Genomic DNA, 16,531 nt, shown 5'->3' on the forward strand with positions numbered 1-16,531 from the left:
TTTGTTTCTACAGCAGAGTCCAGTCTATTCTGATTGCTGAAAACACTATTTTCCTGGTTGGTTTTCTTTTAAGCACAAATGTCAGGCTTAGTCCTAATTTTACTGGTTTGAGTCATGTACTTACTACAGTATCATTCCCCAAGAGGACCAACACAGGAAAAAACCAATAGGTTGCATTACACGTTCCACGACTTCAGTGATCTTTTCATAAATAAATTATTATATAATGCTGCCAAATTCCTGGATTATTTGGTATAACATATGTCCACAGTCTATCAGTGGCTGCAAGAATAACCATTCTAAAAACAAAAGTTTGTTCTGTATGGCAAAACCAATACAATATTGTAAAGTAAAAATAATAATAATAATAAAATAAAATTTTTTAAAAAAGAGTTTGTTCTCTTGCTAACATAGAATCACTGAATATTTTGTAGTTCAGTAGCCACATATTCCATCAAAATTTTTTTCTCCTTCACACCACCTTTCAGGACTGGGAGTTAGCACTATTCAATTCAGTGCAGTGTGCTCAGTGGCTAAGTCATATCCAGCTCTTTGCAACCCCATGGACTGTAGCCTGCTAGGCTCCTCTGCCCATGGAATTTTCCAGTCAGGAGTACTGGAGTGAGTTGCCATTTCCTACTCCAAGGGATCTTCCCAACCCAGGGATTGAATTCACATCTCTTGCATCTCCTACATCGGCAGTTGGATTCTTTACCACTATCACCACCTGGGAAATCCATAAATCCCATATGAGGGCCAATATTCATTTTAGAAAATCTCTTTTTTTTCCTCTCTCTTAGTAAATAGAGCAAGAAATTTTCCTATTCTGAAGCCACAAAGAAAACATATACTAAGTATTTTGCAATGATATTAGTGAGATCTTTAAAAGCATATTGTTCCTCTCATTTTGAAATTTCACATTTCTTTTTTTTTTAATTTTAAAATCTTTAATTCTTACATGTGTTCCCAAACATGAACCCACCTCCCACCTCCCTTCCCATAACATCTCTGTGGGTCATCCCCATGCACAAGCCCCAAGCATGCTGTATCCTGCGTCAGACATAGACTGGCGATTCAATTCTTACATGATAGTATACATTGTAGAATGCCATTCTCCAAAATCATCCCACCCTCTCCCTCTCCCTCTGAGTCCAAAAGTCCGTTATACACAGCTGTGTCTTTTTTCCTGTCTTGCATACAGGGTCGTCATTGCCATCTTTCTAAATTCCATATATATGTGTTAGTATACTGTATTGGTGTTTTTCTTTCTGGCTTACTTCACTCTGTATAATCGGCTCCAGTTTCATCCATCTCATCAGAACAGATTCAAATGAATTCTTTTTAACGGCTGAGAAATACTCCATTGTGTACATGTACCAAAGCTTTCTTATCCATTCATCTGCTGATGGACATCTAGGTTGTTTCCATGTCCTGGCTATTATAAACAGTGCTGCGATGAACATTGGGGTACATGTGTCTTTCAATTCTGGTTTCCTCGGTGTGTATGCCCAGCAGTGGGATTGCTGGGTCATAAGGTAGTTCTATTTGCAATTTTTTAAGGAATCTCCACACTGTTCTCCATAGTGGCTGTACTAGTTTGCATTCCCACCAACAGTGTAGGAGGGTTCCCTTTTCTCCACACCCTCTCCAGCATTTATTGCTTGCAGATTTTTGGATCGCAGCCATTCTGACTGGTGTGAAGTGGTACCTCATTGTGGTTTTGATTTGCATTTCTCTGATAATGAGTGATGTTGAGCATCTTTTCATGTGTTTGTTAGCAATCTGTATGTCTTCTTTGGAGAAATGTCTATTTAGTTCTTTGGCCCATTTTTTGATTGGGTCATTTATTTTTCTGGAATTGAGCTGCATAAGTTGCTTGTATATATTTGAGATTAGTTGTTTGTCAGTTGCTTCATTTGCTATTATTTTCTCCCATTCAGAAGGCTGTCTTTTCACCTTGCGTATATTTTCCTTTGTTGTGCAGAAGCTTTTAATTTTAATTAGATCCCATTTGTTTATTTTTGCTTTTATTTCCAGAATTCTGGGAGGTGGATCATAGAGGATCCTGCTGTGATTTATGTCGGAGAGTGTTTTGCCTATGTTCTCCTCTAGGAGTTTTATAGTTTCTGGTCTTACATTTAGATCTTTAATCCATTTTGAGTTTATTTTTGTGTGCGGTGTTAGAAAGTGATCTAGTTTCATTCTTTTACAAGTGGTTGACCAGTTTTCCCAGCACCACTTGTTAAAGAGATTGTCTTTACTCCATTGTATATTCTTGCCTCCTTTGTCAAAGATAAGGTGTCCATATGTGTGTGGATTTATCTCTGGGCTTTCTATTTTGTTCCATTGATCTATATGTCTGTCTTTGTGCCAGTACCATACTGTTTTGATGACTGTGGCTTTGTAGTAGAGCCTGAAGTCAGGCAAGTTGATTCCTCCAGTTCCATTCTTCTTTCTCAAGATTGCTTTGGCAATTAGAGGTTTTTTGTATTTCCATACAAATCTTGAAATGATTTGTTCTAGTTCTGTGAAAAATATGGCTGGTAGCTTGATAGGGATTGCATTGAATTTGTAAATTGCTTTGGGTAGTATACTCATTTTCACTATATTGATTCTTCCGATCCATGAACATGGTATATTTCTCCATCTATTAGTGTCCTCTTTGATTTCTTTCATCAGTGTTTTATAGTTTTCTATATATAGGTCTTTAGTTTCTTTAGGTAGATATATTCCTAAGTATTTTATTCTTTTCGTTGCAATGGTGAATGGAATTGTTTCCTTAATTTCTTTTTCTACTTTCTCATTATTAGTGTATAGGAATGCAAGGGATTTCTGTATGTTGATTTTATATCCTGCAACTTTACTCTATTCATTGATGAGCTCTAGTAATTTTCTGGTGGAGTCTTTAGGGTTTTCCATGTAGAAGATCATGTTGTCTGCAAACAGTGAGAGTTTTACTTCTTCTTTTCCAATTTGGATTCCTTTTATTTCTTTTTTTGCTCTGATTGCTGTGGTCAAAACTTCCAGAACTATGTTGAATAGTAGCGGTGAAAGTGGACATCCTTGTCTTGTTCCTGACTTTAGGGGAAATGCTTTCAGTTTTTCACCATTGAGGATAATGTTTGCTGTGGGTTTGTCATATATAGCTTTTATTATGTTGAGGTATGTTCCTTCTATTCCTGCTTTCTGGAGAGTTTTTATCATAAATGGATGTTGAATTTTGTCAAAGGCCTTCTCTGCATCTATTGAGATAATCATATGGTTTTTATTTTTCAATTTGTTAATGTGGTGAATTACATTGATTGATTTGTGGATATTGCAGAATCCTTGCATCCCTGGGATAAAGCCCACTTGGTCATGGTGTATGATCTTTTTAATGTGTTGTTGGATTCTGCTTGCTAGAATTTTGTTAAGGATTTTTGCATCTATGTTCATCAGTGATATTGGCCTGTAGTTTTCTTTTTTTGTGACATCTTTGTCAGGTTTTGGTATTAGGGTGATGGTGGCCTCATAGAATGAGTTTGGAAGTTTACCTTCCTCTGCAATTTTCTGGAAGAGTTTGAGTAGGATAGGTGTTAGCTCTTCTCGAAATTTTTGGTAGAATTCAGCTGTGAAGCCGTCTGGACCTGGGCTTTTGTTTGCTGGAAGATTTCTGATTACAGTTTCAATTTCCGTGCTTGTGATGGGTCTGTTAAGATTTTCTATTTCTTCCTGGTTCAGTTTTGGAAAATTGTACTTTTCTAAGAATTTGTCCATTTCTTCCACGTTGTCCATTTTATTGGCATACAACTGCTGATAGTAGTCTCTTATGATCCTTTGTATTTCTGTGTTGTCTGTTGTGATCTCTCCTTTTTCATTTCTAATTTTATTGATTTGATTTTTCTCTCTTTGCTTCTTGATGAGTCTGGCTAGTGGTTTGTCAATTTTATTTATCCGTTCAAAGAACCAGCTTTTGGCTTTGTTGATTTTTGCTATGGTCTCTTTTGTTTCTTTTGCATTTATTTCTGCCCTAATTTTTAAGATTTCTTTCCTTCTACTAACTCTGGGGTTCTCCAATTCTTCCTTTTCTAGTTGCTTTAGTTGTAGAGTTAGGTTATTTATTTGACTTTTTTCTTGTTTCTTGAGGTATGCCTGTATTGCTATGAACTTTCCTCTTAGCACTGCTTTTATAGTGTCCCACAGGTTTCGGGTTGTTGTGTTTTCATTTTCATTAGTTTCTATGCATATTTTGATTTCTTTTTTGATTTCTTCTGTGATTTGTTGGTTATTCAGAAGTGTGTTGTTCAACCTCCATATGTTGGAATTTTTAGTAGTTTTTCTCCTGTAATTGAGATCTAATCTTACTGCATTATGGTCAGAAAAGATGCTTGGAATGATTTCGATTTTTTGGAATTTATCAAGTTTAGATTTATGGCCTAGGATGTGATCTATCCTGGAGAAGGTTCCATGAGCACTTGAAAAAAAGGTGAAATTCATTGTTTTGGGGTGAAATGTCCTATAGATATCAATTAGGTCTAATTGATCTAATGTATCATTTAAAGTTTGCATTTCTTTGTTAATTTTCTGTTTAGTTGATCTGTCCATAGGTGTGAGTGGGGTATTCAAATCTCCCACTATTAATGTGTTATTGTTGATTTCCCCTTTCATACTTGTCAGCATTTGTCATACATATTGCGGTGCTCCTATATTGGGTGCATATATGTTTATAATTGTTATATCTTCTTCTTGGATTGATCCTTTGATCCTTATGTAGTGGCCTTCTTTGTCTCTTTTCACAGCCTTTGTTTTAAAGTCTATTTTATCAGATATGAGTATTGCCACTCCTGCTTTCTTTTGGTCTATATTTGCGTGGTATATCTTTTTCCAGCCCTTCACTTTCAGTCTGTATGTGTCCCTTGTTTTGAGGTGGGTCTCTTGTAAGCAGCATATAGAGGGGTCTTGTTTTTGTATCCATTCAGCCAGTCTTTGCCTTTTGGTTGGGGCGTTCAACCCATTTACGTTTAAGGTAATTATTGATAAGTATGACCAAGTTACCATTTACTTTATTGTTTTGGGTTCGGGTTTATCCACCCTTTTTGTGTTTCCTGTCTAGAGAATATCCTTTAGCATTTGTTGGAGAGCTGGTTTGGTGGTGCTGAATTCTCTCAGCTTTTGCTTGTCTGTAAAGCTTTTGATTTCTCCTTCGTATTTGAATGAGATCCTTGCTGGGTACAGTAATCTGGGCTGTAGGTTATTTTCTTTCATCACTTTAAGTATGTCTTGCCATTCCCTCTTGGCCTGAAGAGTTTCTATTGAAAGATCAGCTGTTATCCTTATGGGAATCCCCTTGTGTGTTATTTGTTGTTTTTCCCTTGCTGCTTTTAATATTTGTTCTTTGTGTTTGATCTTTGTTAATTTAATTAATATGTGTCTTGGGGTGTTTTGCCTTGGGTTTATCCTATTTGGAACTCTCTGTGTTTCTTGGACTTGGGTGATTATTTCCTTCCCCATTTTAGGGAAGTTGTCAACAATTATCTCCTCAAGGATTTTCTCAAGGTCTTTCTTTCTGTCTTCTTCTTCTGGGACTCCTATAATTTGAATGTTGTAGCATTGCATATTGTCCTGGAGGTCTCTGAGATTGTCCTCATTTCTTTTAATTTGTTTTCCTTGTTTCCTCTCTGATTCATTTATTTCTACCATTCTATCTTCTATTTCACTAATCCTATCTTCTGCCTCCGTTATTCTACTATTTGTTGCCTCCAGAGTGTTTCTGATCTCATTTATTGCGTTATTCATTATATATTGACTCTTTTTTATTTCTTCTAGGTCCTTGTTAAATCTTTCTTGCATCTTCTCAATCCTTGTCTCTAGGCTATTTATCTGTGAGTCCATTTTGATTTCAAGATTTTGGATCATTTTCACTATCAATATTTGGAATTCCTTCTCAGGTAGATTCCCTACTTCTTCCTCTTTTGTTTGGTTTGGTGGGCAACTCTCCTGTTCCTTTACCTGCTGAGTATTCCTCTGTCTCTTCATCTTGGTTATATTGCTGCGTTTGGGGTGGCCTTTTTATATTCTGGTAATTTGTGGAGTTCTCTTTATTATGGAGCTTCCTCACTGTGGGTGGGGTTCTATCAGTGGCTTGTCAAGGTTTCCTGGTTAGGGAGGCTTGTGTTGGAGTTCTGGTGGGTGGAGCTGGGTTTCTTCTCTCTGGAGTGCCATGGAGTGACCAGTAATGGGTTATGAGACATCAAAGGTTTTGGAATAATTTTGAGCTGCCTGTATATTCAAGCTCAGGGGAGTGTTCCTGTGTTGCTGGAGAATTTGAGTGGTATGCCTTGTTTTGGAACTTGTTGGCCCTTGGGTGGAGCTTGGTTTCAGTGTAGGTATGAAGGCATTTGATGAGCTCCTATTGCTTAATGTTCCCTGAATTCAAGAGTTCTCTAATGTTTTCAGGCTTTGGATTTAAGCCTCCTGCTTCTGGTTTTCAGTTTTATTTTTACAGTAGCCTCTAGACTTCTCCATCTATACAGCACCAATGATAAAACATCTAGGTTAAAGATGAAAAGTTTCTCCACATTGAGGGACACTCAGAGAGGTTCACTGAGTTACAAGGAGAAGAGAAGATGGAGGGGGTAGTTAGAGGTAACTGGAATGAGATGCAGTGAGATCAAAAGAGGAGAGAGGAAGCTAGCCAGTAGTCACTTCCTAATGTGCACTCTATAGTCTGGACCGCTCAGAGGTATTTACGGAGTTATACGGGGAAGAGGAAAGGGAGGAAGTAGACAGAGGTGACCAGGAAGATAAGAGAGAGGAATGAGAAGGAGAGAGACAAATCCTGCCAGTAACCAGTTCCTTAGGTGTTCTCCACCGTCTGGAACACACAGAGATTTACAGAGTTGGATAGAGAAGAGATGGGGGAGAAAAGAGACAGAGGCCACCTGGTGGAGAAAAAGGAGAGTCCAAAGGAGAACAGAGTGGTCAAGCCAGTAATCTCGCTCTCAGGTAAACTTGGGTAGTGAAGTTTGGGTTTTTAAATGTACAAAATTGACAACAAAAACCTAAGAGCAAAGATTAAAAATCTGTTTTTGAAGATAATGGTCTGCTTTTCTGGTTGCCTGATGTCCTCTGCCAGCCTACAGAAGTTGTTATGTGGAGTTTGCTCAGTGTTGAAATGTTCTTTTGAGGAATTTGTGAGGGAGAAATGGGTCTTCCCGTCCTACTCCTCCGCCATCTTTATCCTCAGTCTCCACCTTTCTTAGAAAATTTCTGCTTTCACAATTGGGCATAATCTTAAAGAACAGCTCCTGTCATTCCTCCAGTTTTTCCAATTGCCTGCAGCCATATTTTCTTTTTTTTTTTTTTTTTTTTGCTCTTATACTTTTATTATTTTATTTTTTATTTTTTTTTATTAAATTTTAAAATCTTTAATTCTTACATGTGTTCCCAAACATGAAACCCCCTCCCACCTCCCTCCCCATAACATCTCTGTGGGTGATCCCCATGCACCAGCCCCAAGCATGCTGTATCCTGCGTCAGACATAGACTGGCGATTCAATTCTTACATGATAGTATACATGATAGAATGCCATTCTCCCAAATCATCCCGCCCTCTCCCTCTCCCTCTGAGTCCAAAAGTCCGTTATACACAGCTGTGTCTTTTTTCCTGTCTTGCATACAGGGTCGTCATTGCCATCTTTCTAAATTCCATATATATGTGTTAGTATACTGTATTGGTGTTTTTCTTTCTGGCTTACTTCACTCTGTATAATCGGCTCCAGTTTCATCCATCTCATCAGAACTGATTCAAATGAATTCTTTTTAACGGCTGAGTAATACTCCATTGTGTACATGTACCAAAGCTTTCTTATCCATTCATCTGCTGATGGACATCTAGGTTGTTTCCATGTCCTGGCTATTATAAACAGTGCTGCGATGAACATTGGGGTACATGTGTCTCTTTCAGTTCTGGTTTCCTCGGTGTGTATACCCAGCAGTGGGATTGCTGGGTCATAAGGTAGTTCTATTTGCAATTTTTTAAGGAATCTCCACACTGTTCTCCATAGTGGCTGTACTAGTTTGCATTCCCACCAACAGTGTAGGAGGGTTCCCTTTTCTCCACACCCGCTCCAGCATTTATTGCTTGCAGATTTTTGGATCGCAGCCATTCTGACTGGTGTGAAGTGGTACCTCATTGTGGTTTTGATTTGCATTTCTCTGATAATGAGTGATGTTGAGCAACTTTTCATGTGTTTGTTAGCCATCCGTATGTCTTCTTTGGAGAAATGTCTATTTAGTTCTTTGGCCCATTTTTTGATTGGGTCGTTTATTTTTCTGGAATTGAGCTGTATAAGTTGCTTGTATAATTTTGAGATTAGTTGTTTGTCAGTTGCTTCATTTGCTATTATTTTCTCCCATTCAGAAGGCTGTCTTTTCACCTTGCGTATATTTTCCTTTGTTGTGCAGAAGCTTTTAATTTTAATTAGATCCCATTTGTTTATTTTTGCTTTTATTTCCAGAATTCTGGGAGGTGGATCATAGAGGATCCTGCTGTGATTTATGTCTGAGAGTGTTTTGCCTATATTCTCCTCTAGGAGTTTTATAGTTTCTGGTCTTACATTTAGATCTTTAATCCATTTTGAGTTTATTTTTGTGTGCGGTGTTAGAAAGTGATCTAGTTTCATTCTTTTACAAGTGGTTGACCAGTTTTCCCAGCACCACTTGTTAAAGAGATTGTCTTTACTCCATTGTATATTCTTGCCTCCTTTGTCAAAGATAAGGTGTCCATATGTGTGTGGATTTATCTCTGGGCTTTCTATTTTGTTCCATTGATCTATATTTCTGTCTTTGTGCCAGTACCATACTGTTTTGATGACTGTGGCTTTGTAGTAGAGCCTGAAGTCAGGCAAGTTGATTCCTCCAGTTCCATTCTTCTTTCTCAAGATTGCTTTGGCTATTCGAGGTTTTTTGTATTTCCATACAAATCTTGAAATTATTTGTTCTAGTTCTGTGAAAAATATGGCTGGTAGCTTGATAGGGATTGCGTTGAATTTGTAGATTGCTTTGGGTAGTATACTCATTTTCACTATATTGATTCTTCCAATCCATGAACATGGTATATTTCTCCATCTATTAGTGTCCTCTTTGATTTCTTTCATCAGTGTTTTATAGTTTTCTATATATAGGTCTTTAGTTTCTTTGGGTAGATATATTCCTAAGTATTTTATTCTTTTTGTTGCAATGGTGAATGGAATTGTTTCCTTAATTTCTTTTCCTACTTTCTCATTATTAGTGTATAGGAATGCAAGGGATTTCTGTGTGTTGATTTTATATCCTGCAACTTTACTATATTCATTGATGAGCTCTAGTAATTTTCTGGTGGAGTCTTTAGGGTTTTCCATGTAGAGGATCATGTCATCTGCAAACAGTGAGAGTTTTACTTCTTCTTTTCCAATTTGGATTCCTTTTATTTCTTTTTCTGCTCTGATTGCTGTGGCCAAAACTTCCAGAACTATGTTGAATAGTAGCGGTGAAAGTGGACACCCTTGTCTTGATCCTGACTTTAGGGGAAATGCTTTCAATTTTTCACCATTGAGGATAATGTTTGCTGTGGGTTTGTCATATATAGCTTTTATTATGTTGAGGTATGTTCCTTCTATTCCTGCTTTCTGGAGAGTTTTTATCATAAATGGATGTTGAATTTTGTCAAAGGCCTTCTCTGCATCTATTGAGATAATCATATGGTTTTTATTTTTCAATTTGTTAATGTGGTGAATTACATTGATTGATTTGCGGATATTGAAGAATCCTTGCATCCCTGGGATAAAGCCCACTTGGTCATGGTGTATGATCTTTTTAATATGTTGTTGGATTCTGATTGCTAGAATTTTGTTGAGGATTTTTGCATCTATGTTCATCAGTGATATTGGCCTATAGTTTCTTTTTTTGTGACATCTTTGTCAGGTTTTGATATTAGGGTGATGGTGGCCTCATAGAATGAGTTTGGAAGTTTACCTTCCTCTGCAATTTTCTGGAAGAGTTTGAGTAGGATAGGTGTTAGCTCTTCTCGAAATTTTTGGTAGAATTCAGCTGTGAAGCCATCTGGACCTGGGCTTTTGTTTGCTGGAAGATTTCTGATTACAGTTTCAATTTCCGTGCTGGTGATGGGTCTGTTAAGATTTTCTATTTCTTCCTGGTTCAGTTTTGGAAAATTGTACTTTTCTAAGAATTTGTCCATTTCTTCCACATTGTCCATTTTATTGGCATACAACTGCTGATAGTAGTCTCTTATGATCTTTTGTATTTCTGTGTTGTCTGTTGTGATCTCTCCATTTTCATTTCTAATTGTATTGATTTGATTTTTCTCTCTTTGCTTCTTGATGAGTCTGGCTAGTGGTTTGTCAATTTTATTTATCCTTTCAAAGAACCAGCTTTTGGCCTTGTTGATTTTTGCTATGGTCTCTTTTGTTTCTTTAGCATTTATTTCTGCCCTAATTTTTAAGATTTCTTTCCTTCTACTAACTCTGGGGTTCTCCAATTCTTCCTTTTCTAGTTGCTTTAGTTGTAGAGTTAGGTTATTTATTTGACTTTTTTCTTGTTTCTTGAGGTATGCCTGTATTGCTATGAACTTTCCTCTTAGCACTGCTTTTATAGTGTCCCACAGGTTTTGGGTTGTTGTGTTTTCATTTTCATTCGTTTCTATGCATATTTTGATTTCTTTTTTGATTTCTTCTGTGACTTGTTGGTTATTCAGAAGTGTGTTGTTCAACCTCCATATGTTGGAATTTTTAGTAGTTTTTCTCCTGTAATTGAGATCTAATCTTAATGCATTATGGTCAGAAAAGATGCTTGGAATGATTTCGATTTTTTTGAATTTATCAAGTTTAGATTTATGGCCCAGGATGTGATCTATCCTGGAGAAGGTTCCATGAGCACTTGAAAAAAAGGTGAAATTCATTGTTTTGGGGTGAAATGTCCTATAGATATCAATTAGGTCTAATTGATCTAAGGTATCATTTAAAGTTTGCGTTTCTTTGTTAATTTTCTGTTTAGTTGATCTGTCCATAGGTGTGAGTGGGGTATTAAAGTCTCCCACTATTATTGTGTTATTGTTGATTTCCCCTTTCATACTTGTTAGCATTTGTCTTACATATTGCGGTGCTCCTATATTGGGTGCATATATATTTATAATTGTTATATCTTCTTCTTGGATTGATCCTTTGATCATTATGTAGTGGCCTTCTTTGTCTCTTTTCACAGCCTTTGTTTTAAAGTCTATTTTATCAGATATGAGTATTGCCACTCCTGCTTTCTTTTGGTCTCTATTTGCGTGGTATATCTTATTCCAGCCCTTCACTTTCAGTCTATATGTGTCCCTTGTTTTGAGGTGGGTCTCTTGTAAGCAGCATATAGAGGGGTCTTGTTTTTGTATCCATTCGGCCAGTCTTTGCCTTTTGGCTGGGGCGTTCAACCCATTTACGTTTAAGGTAATTATTGATAAGTATGATCCCGTTACCATTTACTTTATTGTTTTGGGTTCGGGTTTATCCACCCTTTTCGGTTTCCTGTCTAGAGAATATCCTTTAGAATTTGTTGGAGAGCTGGTTTGGTGGTGCTGAATTCTCTCAGCTTTTGCTTGTCTGTAAAGCTTTTGATTTCTCCTTCGTATTTGAATGAGATCCTTGCTGGGTACAGTAATCTGGGCTGTAGGTTATTGTCTTTCATCACTTTAAGTATGTCTTGCCATTCCCTCCTGGCCTGAAGTGTTTCTATTGAAAGATCAGCTGTTATCCTTATGGGAATCCCCTTGTGTGTTATTTGTTGTTTTTCCCTTGCTGCTTTTAATATTTGTTCTTTGTGTTTGACCTTTGTTAATTTAATTAATATGTGTCTTGGGGTGTTTCGCCTTGGGTTTATCCTATTTGGAACTCTCTGTGTTTCTTGGACTTGGGTGATTATTTCCTTCCCCATTTTAGGGAAGTTTTCAACTATTATCTCCTCAAGGATTTTCTCATGATCTTTCTTTCTGTCTTCTTCTTCTGGGACTCCTATAATTCGAATGTTGGAGCGTTTCATATTGTCCTGGAGGTCTCTGAGATTGTCCTCGTTTCTTTTAATTCGTATTTCTTGTTTCCTCTCTGATTCATTTATTTCTACCATTCTATCTTCTATTTCACTAATCCTATCTTCTGCCTCAGTTATTCTACTATTTGTTGCCTCCAGAGTGTTTCTGATCTCATTTATTGCATTATTCATTATATTTTGACTCTTTTTTATTTCTTCTAGGTCCTTGTTAAACCTTTCTTGCATCTTCTCAATCCTTGTCTCTAGGCTATTTATCTGTGATTCCATTTTGATTTCAAGATTTTGGATCATTTTCACTATCAATATTCGGAATTCCTTCTCAGGTAGATTCCCTACTTCTTCCTCTTTTGTTTGGTTTGGTGGGCAACTCTCCTGTTCCTTTACCTGCTGAGTATTCCTCTGTCTCTTCATCTTGGTTATATTGCTGCGTTTGGGGTGGTCTTTTTATATTCTGGTAATTTGTGGAGTTCTCTTTATTATGGAGCTTCCTCACTGTGGGTGGGGTTCTATCAGTGGCTTGTCAAGGTTTCCTGGTTAGGGAGGCTTGTGTTGGAGTTCTGGTGGGTGGAGCTGGGTTTCTTCTCTCTGGAGTGCAGTGGAGTGACCAGTGATGGGTTATGAGACATCAAAGGTTTTGGAATAATTTTGAGCTGCCTGTATATTCAAGCTCAGGGGAGTGTTCCTGTGTTGCTGGAGAATTTGAGTGATATGTCTTGTTTTGGAACTTGTTGGCCCTTGGGTGGAGCTTGGTTTCAGTGTAAGTATGAAGGCATTTGATGAGCTCCTATTGCTTAATGTTCCCTGAATTCAAGAGTTCTCTAATGTTTTCAGGCTTTGTATTTAAGCCTCCTGCTTCTGGTCTTCAGTTTTTACAGTAGCCTCTAGACTTCTCCATCTATACAGCACCGATGATAAAACATCTAGGTTAAAGATGAAAAGTTTCTCCACATTGAGGGACACTCAGAGAGGTTCACTGAGTTACAAGGAGAAGAGAAGATGGAGGGGGTAGTTAGAGGTAACTGGAATGAGATGCGGTGAGATCAAAAGAGGAGAGAGCAAGCTATGCAGTAGTCACTTCCTTATGTGCGCTCTATAGTCTGGCCCGCTCAGGTATTTACGGAATTATACAGGGAAAAGGAGAGGGAGGAAGTAGACAGAGGTGACCAGGAGGATAAGAGAGAGGAATGAGAAGGAGAGAGACAAATCCTGCCAGTAACCAGTTCCTTAGGTGTTCTCCACTGTCTGGAACACACAGAGATTCACAGAGTTGGATAGAGAAGAGATGGGGGAGAAAAGAGACAGAGGCCACCTGGTGGAGAAAAAGGAGAGTCCAAAGGAGAACAGAGTGGTCAAGCCAGTAATCTCGCTCTCAGGTAAACTTGGGTAGTGAAGTTTGGGTTTTTAAATGTACAAAATTGACAACAAAAACCTAAGAGCAAAGATTAAAAATCTGTTTTTGAAGATAATGGTCTGCTTTTCTGGTTGCCTGATGTCCTCTGCCAGCCTACAGAAGTTGTTATGTGGAGTTTGCTCAGTGTTGAAATGTTCTTTTGAGGAATTTGTGAGGGAGAAATGGGTCTTCCCGTCCTACTCCTCCGCCGTCTTTATCCTCAGTCTCCACCTTTCTTAGAAAATTTCTGCTTTCACAATTGGGCATAATCTTAAAGAACAGCTCCTGTCATTCCTCCAGTTTTTCCAATTGCCTGCAGCCATATTTTCTTTATGATTTAAATTTTATGGAATGGAGACTCTTACGGTGCCCTAAATAATATATGTATACATATATATGAGACCTGGAAGGTAGATATGCAGAATTGTATGCCCTGATTAGTGCTACAGATGATAAGATAGTACTGAAACTGCTCATGTTCACAAAAAAATTAAATATATATACTTAATCTTAAGAGTCTTTTTCAGATTCCTTTCCATTATTGTTATTATCATATATAGAATATAGTACCCCATGATACACAGTAGGTCCTTGTTTATCTTCATATACAGAAGTGTGTGGGGCTTCCCTGGTGGCTCAGAGGGTAAAGAATCTGCCAGCAGTGCAGGAGACCTGGGTTCAAACCCCAGGTCAGGAAGATTCCCTGGAGAAGGAAATGGCAACCCACTCCAGTATTCTAGCCTGGAAAATGCCGTGCACAGAAGAGCCTGGTAGGCTACAGTCAATGGGATCGCAGAGATGTAAACGATTGATCAGCTTCACTTTTCTCTTGGTAGTGTGTGTAGGTTAATCCCAAATTCCTAATTTATCTCCCCCTGCCATCCATTCTCTGCTACCCTCTTCAGTAACTACATTTGTTTTCTATGTCTGTGAGTCTATTTCTTATTTTATAGGTAAGTTCATTTGTATCACTTTTTTAGATTCCATATGTAAGTGATATCATATGATATTTGTCTTTGTCAGACTTGCTTCACTAAGTATAGTACTCTCTAGATTCATCCATATTGCTGAAAATGGCATTATTTCATTTTTTTATGACTAATATTTTATTGTGTTCATATACCACATTTTCTTTATCCAACCCTCTGTCAATGGACATTTAGGTTGCTTCTGTGTCTTCGCTATTGTAAATAGTGCTGCTATGAACATTGGGGTTGGATTGTTTCCTTAATTTCTCTTTCTGACATTTCATTATTAGTGTATAGAGATACAACATATTTCTGTATATTAATTTTATATCCACCAACTTTACCAAATTTGTTGGTTGAGTTCTAGTTGTTTTCTGGTAGCATATTTAGGATTTTCAATGTATAGCATCATGTCATCTGCAAACAGTGACAGTTTCACTTCTTTTCCAATTTGGATTGCTTTTATTTCTTTTTCTTCTCTAACTATCATGGCTAGGACTTCCAAAACTATATTGAATAACAGTGGAAAGGGTGGGCATCCTTGTCTTGCCCTTGATCTTTGAGGAATTGCTTTCAGTTTTACACTGTTAGTTTTCAGCTAACACAAGTGATGTTAGCTATGGGTTTGTCATATATGGCCTTTATTATGTTGAAGTATGTTCCCTCTACACCCACACTCTGAAGAGTTTTTATCATAAACGGATGTTGAATTTTATCAAAAGCTTTTTCTACATCTGCTGATTATATGGTTTTATTTTTCAATTTGCTAATGGGGTGTATCATATTGATTGATTTATGGATACTGAAAAATTCTTGCATCTCTGGAGTAAATTTGGTGATTGTGTATGATCCTTTTAACGTGCTGTTGGCATTGGTTTCCTAGCATTTTATTGAGGATCCAACAAATTCTTAATACATTGATATGAATTTCCACCCCCATAAAGTTTTTGAGTACCTCCTTTTTCTCTGTTTCAACAAAATGTTCCAGGCTTGTTTTCTACTCCCTGCCTCAAACCTGTAATAAGCCATTCCAAAGAGACATAATTTATCTTAACAAGGAATAATATATAGAAATTAATATCTAGGTACCATAGAGACTAAGTACTCAACAGTATTATTTAAAGTTACATAGTAAAAATTTAAATGTATTTCTTTTTTGCTTTGAGTAACCAATAAAATAATATTATTAAATAAATTAGGGAAAGTTATAAAAGAGATAAAGTGGATTACTAAAATCATGATCAACATAAAAGAAGTTAGAAAAGAAAGATCAAATAACCAATGAAACAAACAAAAAACTAATAGCAAGATGGTACAATTAACTCCAAATATATTTTAAGTATAAATGAAACAGTCAAATTTAAAGACAGAGATTGTCAGACTAGTATTAATCAGATCCAACTCTATTACTTATAAGAAATATACTTTAATATAAAGACAGACAGGTTGAAAGAAATATGATAGGATCAGTTCAGTTCAGTCACTCAGTTGTGTCTGACTCTTTGTGACCCCATGAATCGCAGCACGACAGGCCTCCCTGTCTATCATCAACTCCCGAAGTTCACTCAGAATCGCATCCATCAAGTCAGTGATACCATCCAGCCATCTCATCCTCTGTCATCCCCTTCTCCTCCTGCCCCCAATCCCTCCCAGCATCAGAGTCTTTTCCAATGAGTCAACTCTTTGCATGAGGTGGCCAAAGTACTGGAGTTTCAGCTTTAGCATCATTCCTTCCAAAGAAATCCCAGGGTTGATCTCCTTCAGAATGGACTGGTTGGATCTCCTTGCAGTCCAAGGGACTCTCAAGAGTCTTCTCCAACACCACAGTTCAAAAGCATCAATTCTTCTGCACTTTGCCTTCTTCACAGTCCAACTCTCACATCCATACATGACCACAGGAAAAACCATAGCCTTGAGTAGATGGACCTTAGTCGGCAAAGTAATGTCTCTGCTTTTGAATATGCTATCTAGGTTGGTCATAACTTTTCTTCCAAGGAGTAAGCGTCTTTTAATTTCATGGCTGCAGTCACCATCTGCAGTGATTTTGGAGCCCAAAAACATAAAGTCTGGCACTGTTTCCACTGTTTCCCCATCTATTTCCCATGAAGTG

The sequence above is a fragment of the Capricornis sumatraensis genome, chromosome 23 (genome assembly GCF_032405125.1).
Source record: "Capricornis sumatraensis isolate serow.1 chromosome 23, serow.2, whole genome shotgun sequence".
Taxonomy (NCBI): domain Eukaryota; kingdom Metazoa; phylum Chordata; class Mammalia; order Artiodactyla; family Bovidae; genus Capricornis; species Capricornis sumatraensis.